The sequence below is a fragment of the Cibotium barometz genome, chromosome 26, assembly GCF_041138505.1.
Source record: "Cibotium barometz isolate CiBa-2024 chromosome 26, ASM4113850v1, whole genome shotgun sequence".
In the NCBI taxonomy this organism is placed as follows: domain Eukaryota; kingdom Viridiplantae; phylum Streptophyta; class Polypodiopsida; order Cyatheales; family Cibotiaceae; genus Cibotium; species Cibotium barometz.
This window is the reverse complement of record NC_141071.1, coordinates 42596050-42609639: the sequence shown is the minus strand read 5'-3', so window position 1 is coordinate 42609639 and position 13590 is coordinate 42596050.

Genomic DNA, 13590 nt, shown 5'->3' with positions numbered 1-13590 from the left:
CATCGATGAAGATGTTGTGTTGGAGAAGGTTGAGGTGGAGAGCACAGTAGTGGAGTTTGAGAAATTGTGGAGGGTTTTGGGGTGGGTGGAGAGGGTTTGCAACTCGGTGGTAATGTCCATTAAAGAATCGACCTTTTGCTCCATGGTGCTTGGAGATGGCTACCCCATAGTTGCTGATTGGGGTTAGAGGGCACGCTCTTCGACTGCCCACAGCTAGGCATCCTTCTAGTATAGGGTTTGCTTAGCCACCTATTTATAAGAGTCGAAGGAGGCACGGATTTGGTTGTACACATCCTCGGCAATTTGGGCACGGTGGGTGGAGGTCGTGAGCTTCCTTCTGGGCAAGGGTGAGGGCATGGTTTGTGGTGTTGGCATCCTCCTTGGCCACATGGAGTTATTGATGGAGCTCGATGACAGTAGCCAAGGTGGAAACGAGTGTGTTCTCATGGTCCTCCAGGGTCATCTACAAAAGTGGGTGTTGGTGAGGAGGGCTTCTTAGAGATTTTGTTAGGTTTGGAGCTGATCCGCTTATAGCCACCCAGGAGGCCAGGAGCATGGCCTCTTGGGTGGCTATAACTTGCTCGTGTTACCGCTTTGCATTTAGTGTGTAGATGTTATAAACTCCCTGGCAAACAAGGTTCGGAAATCCCTCTGTGAATCTGATGCCTTCCGAGTAGGCTGTTGGGAGTGGAAACACCCAGCTTGGACCCAGCGGGAGGGTGTACATTGTATATGCCATTGGAAAGTAGGTGGGGATGTAGAGGGACCTTCTTCTGGATGGGCTGGGGGGTGGCAAAGGGAGAGTCTGGATCCTTGGGCTGGGTGTGTGGAGAAGGTTCTCCTTGAGGAACTATGCGTGGTGCGGTGAAGTTCCTCCTCTTGGCAGCTTTGTGATGGGCTTCCTCCTCCGCTTGAGGATCTGCATGGTGGCATGTGGAGGGAGGCGCGGTTGGTGAGGGTTGAGGTTCCTAGAGAGGGGGAGGAATGGACGTGTTTCTCTAGAGGCGAACAGGGTGTGGAAGGTCCTCCCACCAGTGGCATGGTAAAGTACTTTGGTTAGCAATGAGGAGGCCACCACCTTGCCCTGGGGGTTTGAGCAAATCACATGGAGATCTTTATGCAAGTACTCTACCCAATTGACTTTGACACCTTGGTGGATCAGGGTGAGAGTCAAGAGGTTGCATCTATTAAAACTATTTGCCGAATGGGTTGTGAGGAGGAAGGAAAGGGCACAGGTAAGCTCCTAGCAAGATATTATACCACTCCACTCCATCCTTGGTGGTTGGCCCTTGGAAGACGTCGTGCACATGGTGCATGACATTGTTGTGTTGCACATATAGTTGCTTGACTCTGGGGAGGTGGAGTGCATTCATGACAAGCTCAAGGTTGAGGTGAATGGTGTGGGGGTCACCCTTGCTGCCTAGGACCTGTCATGTGGCTTGGTTGGGTTTGTAGGTCTCTATGAAATAGAGGCAGTTGAGCAAGACAAAGATCGAGGATTACTCATCTATAAATCAACGCAAGCGCCTTTGGACTTTAGTAAGGTCTACCATCACATTAACAACACTCCCGCACAACCCATACATGACTTTGTAGTGTAGCTCTTGAATTTTCACAAATGGAATGCACATGGATGCAAGCCGCACCTCAATTGCATTCAATTTTGAAACAATAGGCATTGTGTTGTTAAAATCAACATTGTCTACCACACAAAGGATTGGTGAACTAGCGTTGTTTAGAGAATTCATATGCAAGTGTAGAGAGCATGGCAGCTCACATCAATAGGTCTGCCAAGCACCCTCTTCAAAGCACAAAGGGTTTTGACGCCAAGAGCACTCAATGGCCGCAACTGTTTCCGAAAGAGCTCTAAGCAAGACATGGCCTGATTTGCACACAAAGTTTGCGAACACATGTGTGGCTGCTCAGTTAATCCTTTGGGAGTTTTACACACATTGTATTTGTTTACATATGAGTGCAAAGTATCACCAACCAAGCCGATATATATAACAATAATTTGCAATGAAATCAAGCTTGGAAATCTACAAAAGCAACCTTTTTATAGCAAGACGACACTTCTTGTTCATCCCACACACATCAAGGGGAGTCTATCTCTTGTTGTGTATCAAACACAAGCAATGTAGGACCTATAATAACAATTTGAGTGTTAACTCAACACCATTGTATAGAGATGCACACAACAAGGCTTCTAAAAAATGTCAACAATTTTGATGTCCCTCTTGCCTCTGGAATCATTTCTATTGAGGCTCTATCAATTGATGACGTGCATGTTTGTGGGCTAGTACCAACTCGAAGAAAATTTCCCCACACCTTAATCACTTCATCATTCCCTTTCAAGAGCTCATTTTACAAACAGCATCTAGAACATGTTCTTTCAATGCATGATGTGATAGGGTAACTCTGAATATTGATAACAATGTAAAACATCAAAGTTGTTGGGATGAGTTTGATAAGAAGATTTATCGATTTCAAAAAGACAAACATGCTCACTTCCTATCATTTGGAATTGGTTCACATCCATTATTCATAAATACATAATCTCAATGTTACAAGCCAAGTAAAGAAACAATGATTTTACAACCCTCACTAAAAGTTCCATGAGCAAGAAAGCAAAAAGGAATTATCTTAATTAGCAAAACATTTACATTGTTGAGCCAAAATATCACAACAAAAGCCTAGGTAGGTGACGATAAAGAAAAGTTCTCCAAACCCGTCACTAGAATTCATGTTTAGAAGTTCCATAGTAAGGAAGCAAAGTGGAATGATCTTAATAAGCACAAAGTTTACGTTGTTGAACCAAACTATTGCATCAAAAGTCTAGATAGGTGAGGGCAAAGGAAAGTCCTCCAAAACATTACAACAAAAATTTAGATAGGTGAGGGAAAAGGAAAGTCCTCCAAATCTCCTACTAGAATTCAAGTTTATATTCAAAAATATGCCCTTGTCTATTGTGACTACACCAAACTTCTTTACATCCATGAGTACACACTTTAGATCATTTAAGTTGGAAGCATACAAGTCCAAAAATGGGCATGGAAGCTTCAAGGCTTTGTCCACTACTACACCATGCATGAAAACATTCATGGTGGAGCCATCACACAATGTAATGTTCGCTTGAAGACTTGGTGTCTTGACAATATTATAGACTTTGTGACATGAAAAGCAATAAGGACTTGATGACTTCCGACTAACTCTTGATCCTTTTCATACAACACAAACAAACTCAACCGAGAAACTATTGATGATTGCTAAAAAAAGGTTTCAGACACAACAAGAGTAATAGTATGCTTAGCTTTAGAGTCAAAAAGATTAGCTTTTAGATACCAAGCATAGGAGCTATCTCTAATGTGATAAGTGCCATATTTACACAATACTTTCCCTTCAAAAGCAATTCTAAAGTTAATAATTTCTAACAATTCAGAAATAACTTTAATGCTTTTTGAATGAAACTTCTCTTAGATGGGGGAGTTTTTTTCAAGATGATAGCATTCGGACTTAAACTCTTCTTTTTAGGAGAAGTTACAAGGTTGGAATACTTCTTAGAACTCTCTTTGTTCTCTACAAAGAAAAACAGAGATTAGTCTTTCGAAGTAAGGTTCTAATGTAAGATTCAAGCTTTTCAATTTTAGGAAAAGAAATCACTAATGCTCAAGTTCCATACCCAATTCTGAAATGTTGAAGCGTATGTTCTTGACAGCCAAGACAATACGTGAAAGTTCAAACCCCCAAAAATTCTCTCAACAACAAAAGTTAGATAAGCATAATAAAGAAGGTTTAAGCAACATATAGAAGGCTTAAACTAAAGAATGCTTAGACACTATAAGCATAAGTCCAACCCTAAACTAAGTAGTGCAGTACTCTACTTTAAAGTATTATAAGCATAATGCACCTCGAAATATTATGCACACAAGGCAATGAAGTAGGTGACTTTAAAAAAGGTTTGCTTCACTTTTTTTTATCTCTCAAATTTTTTTGCTTTAAATCTTATATTCTTTAATAACAATAATCTTAGATTTATAACAAATAGAAAATTTGGAATAAGAGACATCAACAATTTTTTCAAGAAATAGTATTCACTCATACATTTTTAAATCATTAACATTTAGGAGCATGCACACTTACCAAAGCTTAAAAAGACCTAGCTCCACTTTTTTTTATAGCTTTCCAATATTTTTTCTTTAAATCTCACATTCTTCAAAAACTGACTGTGAATAATCTTTGATCGATAACAAACAAAAAATTTGGAATAAGAGACATATCAACAAATTCATTTTTCAAGAAACAATATTCACTCATACATTTTTCAATTCATTAAAACTAGGAGCATGCACACTTAGCAAAGCTTAAAAACACCTAGACCCAGCAAAATTTCGAGGCCTTAAACAACACACTTTGAATTATTTTAAAGGGGTTTTTTTTTATTAAGGCCCTTGATTATATGGGCAATAAATACCCCTGCACAAGCCTTCCAAATATTCTACAAATTTTAAAAAATAATTTACACATTTTGGTTGCACGTGGTAGACTGTGTGAATGTGTGCAATTATGTGTGCTTTAATGTGCATGACATTTGAAAAGAATGCAACACTACACTGAGCCACACACACCTAATGATTAATATAACAAATTCAATAGTCATCATCACACACAATCTCACATCACACATCAAAGCACATACACATTCTCATCTATTACTACATAGACACACACACCTATATGTATATATCCATAAGGAACATAAGTTATGCATGCATTTCTATCTAAAAGTGATAACCCAAAATAAAAGAACAAAAAACATTAAAATCCATAAGGAACTTAAGTTATGCATGTGTTTCTATCTAAAACCGATAACCCAAAATAAAAGAACAAAAAACATTAAACAAAATAGCAATCAAAATCACAAATTTTAACTTAAAAATAAATAAGGAAGAGTGTGCAAGCAACTGTTAGGGTTTAGCACTCAGAATGGAGGGCTTACATGTATTCTCAAGGGAGAAGCCACCATGAAAGCTTGAGAGAGCTCTGCTTGAGAGAGCTCTGATACCAATGCAAGCAACTATGGAAGTGTGGTGTGTTAGCCTCTCACCTAGAGGAAGCTCATCATAGGGAGCAATACCTAGAGCACTCATGGGAGTTTGCACCATATCCAAGAGAACACATGTTCCAAGGAGAATAGATGACCAAATGTCATAAAGTGAGTAAAAGATTCTAGTACATGATAGTAATCTCCTATTTATACCCCTAGGGCCCCATGTGCCCCATGTGCCCCACATGTGTAAATGGACTCTAACCCCATGTGCATGTGCACCACTAGGACACTTTGTTACAAACCATCCCCTCCTACAATGATTTCGTCCTTGAAATCAAAGGGTGGTTGTGCATAAAACATATACAAGAGGCTATGTACAAAAGCCAAAAATAATCACATCCATGACTGAATGTAGCGGAAGGCCCGTGTATGAATCATATGACCCCTGGGTCAAATGGAAAGGATAGAGGGCTCCCGTCGATGATGAGGCTATATATGCAACTCCTGGATCAAAAGGAAATCCGAGGGATGCAAAATACAAGGAAATGGTTGCATGATAATCTGGTGCAAGTGGAGTAGATAAGGAACCACTGTTGATGACGAATCTGGTCGACTATGCTCCAGGATCAAAGGGATATGTACGGTATACACCTCGAACCATCGAAGGTGGAATGGTAGTAGCTCCTAGATCAAAAGGAAAGCTCGACTCCAAAGAGATAGTAACCCCAGGGTCAAAAGAAAAACTCATAAGCCCATCCTCTCATGACCACACTATGAATCTGGCATGAAAGGTATCTGCCAAAAAAGCTTAAAACTCCTGGCCAGAATGTCGTGGTCCTGACATAAAAGAATCATCGTGTATGCCAAGACTGGAATATGTTGTAGATGCACCTAAATGTTGATCCACATATCCAAAAACTATGCTCCTCAAATGGCAAAGAATTCATCCAAAGAAAAATGTCCCGACTCCAAAGAACACAGGATCGTGTCGACATCCGAAGAAGCCAAATCAACATAGCTCAAGGTTAGCCTCATGCAGAGCCAAATGTGAACTCATGTCTCCATCATATGTAGCACCACTCAAGAAGTCAAAAGCATGATCCACCATATCTATGTATGTATGAGTATGATCCGACCCATGCACAATATCTCCATGTGTATGACACTCTATATATGTGTGTCCCTCTAGAATAGAAACTGGATCATCATAAAGATCGTCATCACTAAGCACTGACCAAGTGTCTACACAAGAAGTATAAGTGGTATCAATCAACTCACTATCAATGGAATCTCTAAGGCCACTAAGGTCATCCCCAAAGGTATAAACCAACTCCATTGCTGGTATTCCTATATGACCTAAATCCCATGATAGATCAATCTCCAATAGTACTAGATCTAAGGAATCTCTAAGGCCACTAAGCTCATCCCCAAAGGTATAAACCAACTCCATCGCTGGTATTCCTATATGACCTAAATCCCATGATAGATCAACCTCCAATAGTACTAGATCTAAGGAAATACCTAGATCAATTGTAAAACTCTCAAAGTCAATGTCATAGGATATGCTAAAAATATGATCAATATGCATACTCCTACGATGTCTCACCTCTATGAACTCATCACTACTCTCATGTAATATCCCTAACTGCTCAATCACAACAACGCGATCCACTCGAATGCTGCTAGAAATACTATGGAAACTAGGAGTAGTGGTCGTATCCGAAATCTCTCCACATATAACAAATCTAGAGGAGTAGCCCAACACATCTAATACTAGAACCCCGGGTCTATGTTCCTCATGGTCTATGATGATGTACTCAACGACATGTGAAGTGTCAATCCCATGTGTGACTAAAGATGTATGACTAGCCGAATGGTCATGACTAGTCAAATGCCCATAAAGGTCATGGAATGCATCACTATGGTCATCTAATGTATCCCTATGATCACTAGGAATAGAGATAGGTAGCTCTATGATGCTCGTAATGCTCGATGTGCTCGCTACCATCCCTCCCATCAAGATCATGCCCACATGATCTAACTCACACACATCACTCTCACTATCACTATCACATACATCATCATCATGTACATATGTGTCAGTGGCATCATGTGCACGTGTATCACTATCATCATGTGTATATGTGTGTGATACATCAATATCATCATGTGTGTGTGTGCACGATACATCATCATAGGTATGTGGGTGTGATACATCAATGTAGTCACATGTATGTGTATGACCATCACCATGTGTACAAGGGTCAACATCAATATCATCATCAACATAATGATCATCATCACCATCCACATCATCATCCACTGAATGTATGTCATAAAATGATGCCCATCCTCACGTATATAGTCATCTCTGCTCACAAATGTAGGGCACTCAATTAAATCCCCACATACATCCTCCCATGTAATCAATGCCGAACCATCCATGTAAAGATACCCACATAGATCCTCAACAAAATCACCATGTGTAGAACGTCTAGACCATCTAGCACAAACATTCTCCTCATCAAATAAATGTCTAAATTGGTTAGGTAATAACATCTGAAGCTCAAACATCCATATGTGACATGAATATGATGTGTCATCATAGCATGATGTCGGTGAAGAAGGATATAGAGGTCAAAGCCACGATGTGCCAAATGTATGTATGAACTCGGCAAATGATATGTAACTCCTCACCTAAAATGGCAAATCAAGATAACGGCCATGAAGCCAAAGTAATAGGATACGAGCAGATATCACACGATCAACGTCTGGGATGGAGACATAGTGATGTCGACGATGAAGATGGCAGGTAGCACGGCGATCGTAGGCAGGCTAAAAGTAGTAATGGGAACTCATGTCATCCCACCAAAGCCCGAAAGTTTGGAAACACCTCTAAATGTGCTCAAGTATCCCACACTACGTGTGGAAAGGCACCAATATGCTCAAATGGTCACTCGAACGTGAACAAAGCTAAAACAATGGCTGAAAATGCTCAGAATGACCACCCGTGCACGCATGAACAAGGGCTAAGATGCACGTGTGAATGCCCAAAATACACTAAATGGCCAAAAGTGTGCGTGTGAACAAAAACCACAATGCTTCAATGCATGTGAACAAAGGCCAAAACAATGACCCAAATGCACCAAATCGGTCACACTCACACAAACCACCTCCACGACACTCAAAGCATATGAACAAGCCTAAAAAAAAACAATATAAAGCATGTGAATGCTATCCTTCGTGAGGTAAAGGTGCTCGTAAATGAAATGAAGATGTGGACAAGAAAAATGTTACCATATTATAGTAGTGATGTGTGTGAACACACTTAGGACCGCCGGGGCACTTTTTCCCTCACTAGGAGGTTTTTTCCCCCGTGCATTGTATATACGCCCATTATCTTCTAGGGCTAGTTATCTTTCATTTTTGGCACTCATAATACACTACTGTGTTGTGCTCAAGCTTCCTCATCTTCTTGAAGTTGTGTGTGCATTCCTGCAACCCTAATTCCAACAATTGGTATCAGAGCAGGCTTCCTCCTCCCGGGCAGCATCACCGGCACCTGCCGCTTCATCTCCTCCGATTGCAACGAGGTTTCACGAGCGTCTGCAGGTTAGTATATGCCGTGGGAAAGCCCGTAGGGCTTGGTCGTTTCAGAATTTTGATCTGAAGTCATTTCGCCCTCCGTTTTTGCATTCCAAGTACTGCGCAGGAAAAATCGTCCTACTGTGCAGATTTTCTGTCAAGTTTAAAATCTGCAGGACAGGTGCCCATTCGTCTGTTTTGGGCTGTGCTACATAGCACAGGTTGATTTTATACAGGTTTACCTCTTACAGACAGCATTTACATCTAGTAGTACAGTCATTGGCCATGGCTGACAACAATGATGTATTCCGCATGTTGGCTGCTGAGGATAAGTTGGATGGCACCAACTATCCATTGTGGGCATATATGATGCGACATGTATTGGTAGCAAAGGGGTTATGGAACATTGTGCAGGGTATTGATGCACGTCCTATTGTGGCTGGGAATGCTGCAAACACATCAGAAACAGGTACTGTTGATGATGGTGCAGGCACAAGTGCTGTAGCAGCTGTTCGAGAACCACCACTTTCAGCAGAGCAGATTCGTTGGGATGGTAGAGATGCGCAGGCTCATGCCTTGATTGCGCTGTCTGTCAAACGTACCATTATCCCACATATTCGCTCCTGCAGGACTTCTAAGGATGCTTGGGATGTACTTGCCACATTGTATCAGGCAAGAAATGAGGCTCGTGTTGCTTACCTCCGAAAACAGTTGGAGAATGAGCATATGAACGAAGGTGATTCTATGGATAGCTTTTTGACAAAGATCAAGGATTTCAAAGAGCAGCTCATTTCTGCAGATGAAATCCTGTCAGACAGTTCACTTGTGCAGACTGTTTTGAATGGTCTACCAGATTCTTATCAGGGTTTTGCTTCCACTCTTCGCTTGATGATGAAAGGCAATCCCAATGCCTTATCATTTGAGGAGTTAGTTTCTGTTTTGCTGCAAGAAGACCAGTCAAGGCAAAACAGGAATAATATGCGTGTCGCAGATCAAGCTTTCGGTGCTAGTCAGAGAAGCGGGAAAGGTAAAGCTGGCTTTTCTTCTAGTAAGCAGAAATCTGCAAATGCTGCGCAACCAAAGAAGGAAGACAAAGATGAGAAGAAGGGTGACAAACAGAAGACATTTTGCAAGTACTGTAAGGGAAATGATCATGTCATCAAAGCGTGTCCTAAGCTGGCTGCGAAAGAGGCTAAGAAGAAAGAGGCTGGTATGGCTGTTGCAGATGCCTCTCCTTCTAACAATGAATCTGCTAATGTTGTGCTAGATACAGAATGGGCATTCAATGCGCAGTGCAGTTATGACCCATCTTTGCATGACACATGTATGTCTGCAGTAGATTCAGATGTATGGTACTTTGACAGTGGTGCCACTAAGCATATCACCTCGCAGCGCAGTTTATTCACTTTCCTTGAGTCTGCTCCCACAGGGAATACTGTCACTTGTGCCAATAACTCCTCTTATCCCGTTAAAGGAGTTGGACAGATTGTGCTGAATGTTGCAAATGGCAACACCTTTACACTTTTTGATGCATTGTATGTGCCAGGGATCAAAAAGAATCTGCTGTCAGTCTCCGCATTTGCCAAAACAGGTTTGGTTGTAAAATTTGTGGATGACAGATGTACTGTTCATGATCTCTCTTGTGGTGACATCATTGTAGCATCTGGTTCACTATGTCGAGGGCTGTATAAGCTCAATATGGATGGCAAATGTGTAGAGGATTCAGCATGTGCTATTATGGATACGCAGGCTATTTCAAATGCAAAACTGTGGCATGCACGTTTTGGTCATCTGAATTTTGCAAGTTTGCTGCGCCTGCAGAAATCTGAAATGGTGTCTTCTTTGCCTAAGCTTGAGGCACCTGTCAAGCATGTTTGTGAGGGCTGCATATTGGGTAAAATGCAGCGTGCTTCCTTTCCCAAAGATGGATCAGTGAGAGCTGAACGCAGATTGCAGCTTGTTCACAGTGATGTTTGTGGTCCCATGCAAACTCCATCATTTGGAAACTACCTTTACTTCGTGACTTTCATTGATGATTTTACCAGGCATGCATGGGTATATCCTTTGAAGGCAAAGTCCGAAGTGTTTTTGTGCTTCAAACAGTTTTTGGTTATGGCTGAAAATGTGTCAGAAAGTAAGATGGGCACCCTCCGTTCAGATCGAGGGGGGGAGTATATGTCTTCAGAATTTAATGCATTTCTGGCTGAGCGTGGGATAAAACACCAATGTACAGTGCCGTATACACCACAGCAAAATGGTGTGGCTGAGAGAAAAAACAGGTCTCTCATGGAAATGGCAAGATGTATGGTTAAGAGTCAAAGTCTACCACATGGTTTTTGGCTTGAGGCTGTCATGTGTGCCACTTATGTACTAAACAGGTGTCCCACCAAAGCATTACAGGTTGTCACTCCATATGAGGCTTGGCATGGCCGCAAGCCATCTGTTGGCCATTTACGTGTTTTTGGTTGCCTGGCATATGCATTAGTGCCTGTGCAACATCGCAAAAAATTGGATGACAAAGCTGTCAAATGTATTTTTGTTGGATATAGTGCTGAGAGCAAAGGCTATCGTTTGTATCATCCACAGACAAAGCGCATTTTGGTTAGCCGTGATGTTGTATTTGTGGAAGATGCAGTTCAGCCCTTGGTTTCATGTACTAAGGAGACAGATATCAGCTCACGTGATGTCTATGATACATTGTTGCCTCTTTTCAGTGGTGCACAGTCAAGTGCAATACCTCATGAGGCAGTTTTTCAGCCTATGCAGGTTTTAAATGATGGCACAGATCAGCCTATATCTGATGCAGATGTGCATGATGCACTTGAGGATGAGAGACAAGAGATTGAGGGCTCTAGGAATATGCCTAGATGGCTGGTGCAGACTTTGCGTGACAGCAAGTTGGATGCCCCTTTGTCTAGTCGCACTCGTTCTGGCTCTCATGGTGCCTCTTATGCGTCAGATTGTTATGCATTGGCTGTTTCTAGTATGTGCGATGAAAGTGAGCCTGTTTCATTTGATGAGGCACAAAGTTCAGAAAATTGGATGGCTGCTATGCAAGCAGAATACGATGCTATTATGAAGAATGGTACATGGTCTTTATGTGACTTGCCTCCTGGCAAGAAGGCCATTGGCACTAAGTGGGTATACAAATTGAAGCGTAAGCCTGATGGCACAGTGGATCGCCATAAGGCTAGGCTTGTTGCAAAAGGTTATGCTCAAGAGAAGGGCATTGATTTTGATGAGACTTTTGCTCCCACATGTCGTATGACCACTGTTCGTAGCATCTGTGCATTAGCAGCTCATAATGGTTGGAATGTACATCAGCTGGACATAAAGACTGCGTTCTTAAATGGAGATTTGCATGAGGAGGTGTATGTATCGCAGCCTCGTGGTTTTGTTCAAAGAGGGCAGGAAAACAAAGTGTGCAGGTTAAAAAAGGCTTTATATGGTTTAAAGCAAGCTCCACGAGCTTGGTATGAAAAAATACATGCATATTTGACTGCACATGGGTTTCAGAATAGTCCAACAGAAAGCACTTTGTATGTTAAACGTGTGGATGGTGTACATCTAATCATTGCTCTCTATGTCGATGACATGCTGCTCACAGGACCAAATGAGAGTCATATTGCTGATTTTAAGGCTGATTTGAATGCCTCTTTTGAGATGTCAGATTTGGGGCATTTGCATCATTATTTGGGGATACAATTTAAGCAGTGTGATGGAGGTATTGCTTTGTGTCAGACAAAGTATATTGAAACATTGTTGCGGAGATTTGGCCTTGAAGACTGCAAGCCTATTGCTACTCCAATGGAGACAGGTTTGAAGTTGAGTCTTCATGATGCTGGAGATCACTTTGATGTCACACTCTATCAGACAGCTGTTGGTTGCCTCATTTATGTATGCATTACGAGGCCAGACATTCAGTTTGCAGTCTCACAGGTGAGCAGATTTATGCATAGCCCAGGCATTAAGCATTGGCAGGCAGTGAAGCGTATCTTTCGCTATTTGAGTGGTACTCGGCATCTTGGGTTGTTTTATCCCAAGGGGGGATCATTGCCGCCAGATTTACATGTTTTTTCAGATTCTGACTGGGCTGGTTGTTATGACACACGCGTGTCCACGAGTGGTTTTTGCTTCATGCTTGGAAGCTCATGCATATCATGGTTGAGCAAGAAGCAGCCTACTGTGGCCACTTCTAGTTGTGAAGCTGAGTACAGGGCAGCTTTCACAGCTACGGTTGAGTGTGTGTGGCTCAGACGCCTTATGGCTGATTTGGGTGTTGGGCAGCCATCTGCCACCACCATCTTCACTGACAGTCAGAGCGCATTGGCAGTTGCGCGGAACCCAGTGTTCCATGCTCGTACGAAGCACATTGAGGTGCACTACCATTATGTCAGGGAGAGACTCTCTGCAGGAGAGATCAGTTTGGCTTATGTGCCAACACAGGATAACCTTGCAGACCTTTTCACAAAGGCTCTGCCTCGTGAGAAGTTCGAAGCTTTTCGCAAAGCTTTGGGCTTGCTCCCTTTTGTGGATTCGTCCACATAGCTAGACACTTCCCTATACATGAGTGCTAGCTCTTGTTCACCGCATCACTCCAGGGGGGATTTGTTACCATATTATAGTAGTGATGTGTGTGAACACACTTAGGACCACCGGGGCACTTTTTCCCTCACTAGGAGGTTTTTTCCCCCGTGCATTGTATATACGCCCATTATCTTCTAGGGCTAGTTATCTTTCATTTTTGGCACTCATAATACACTACTGTGTTGTGCTCAAGCTTCCTCATCTTCTTGAAGTTGTGTGTGCATTCCTGCAACCCTAATTCCAACAAAAAATGAGCAAGGAACTATGGGCAAGCTAAGGATAATTGGCAGCCACTGTGAAGGGACCAAAAGTGGGACCAAAAATAGGAGTCTAGAGGCCCAATATGGATGGACAAGGAAGTGGAGATTGTG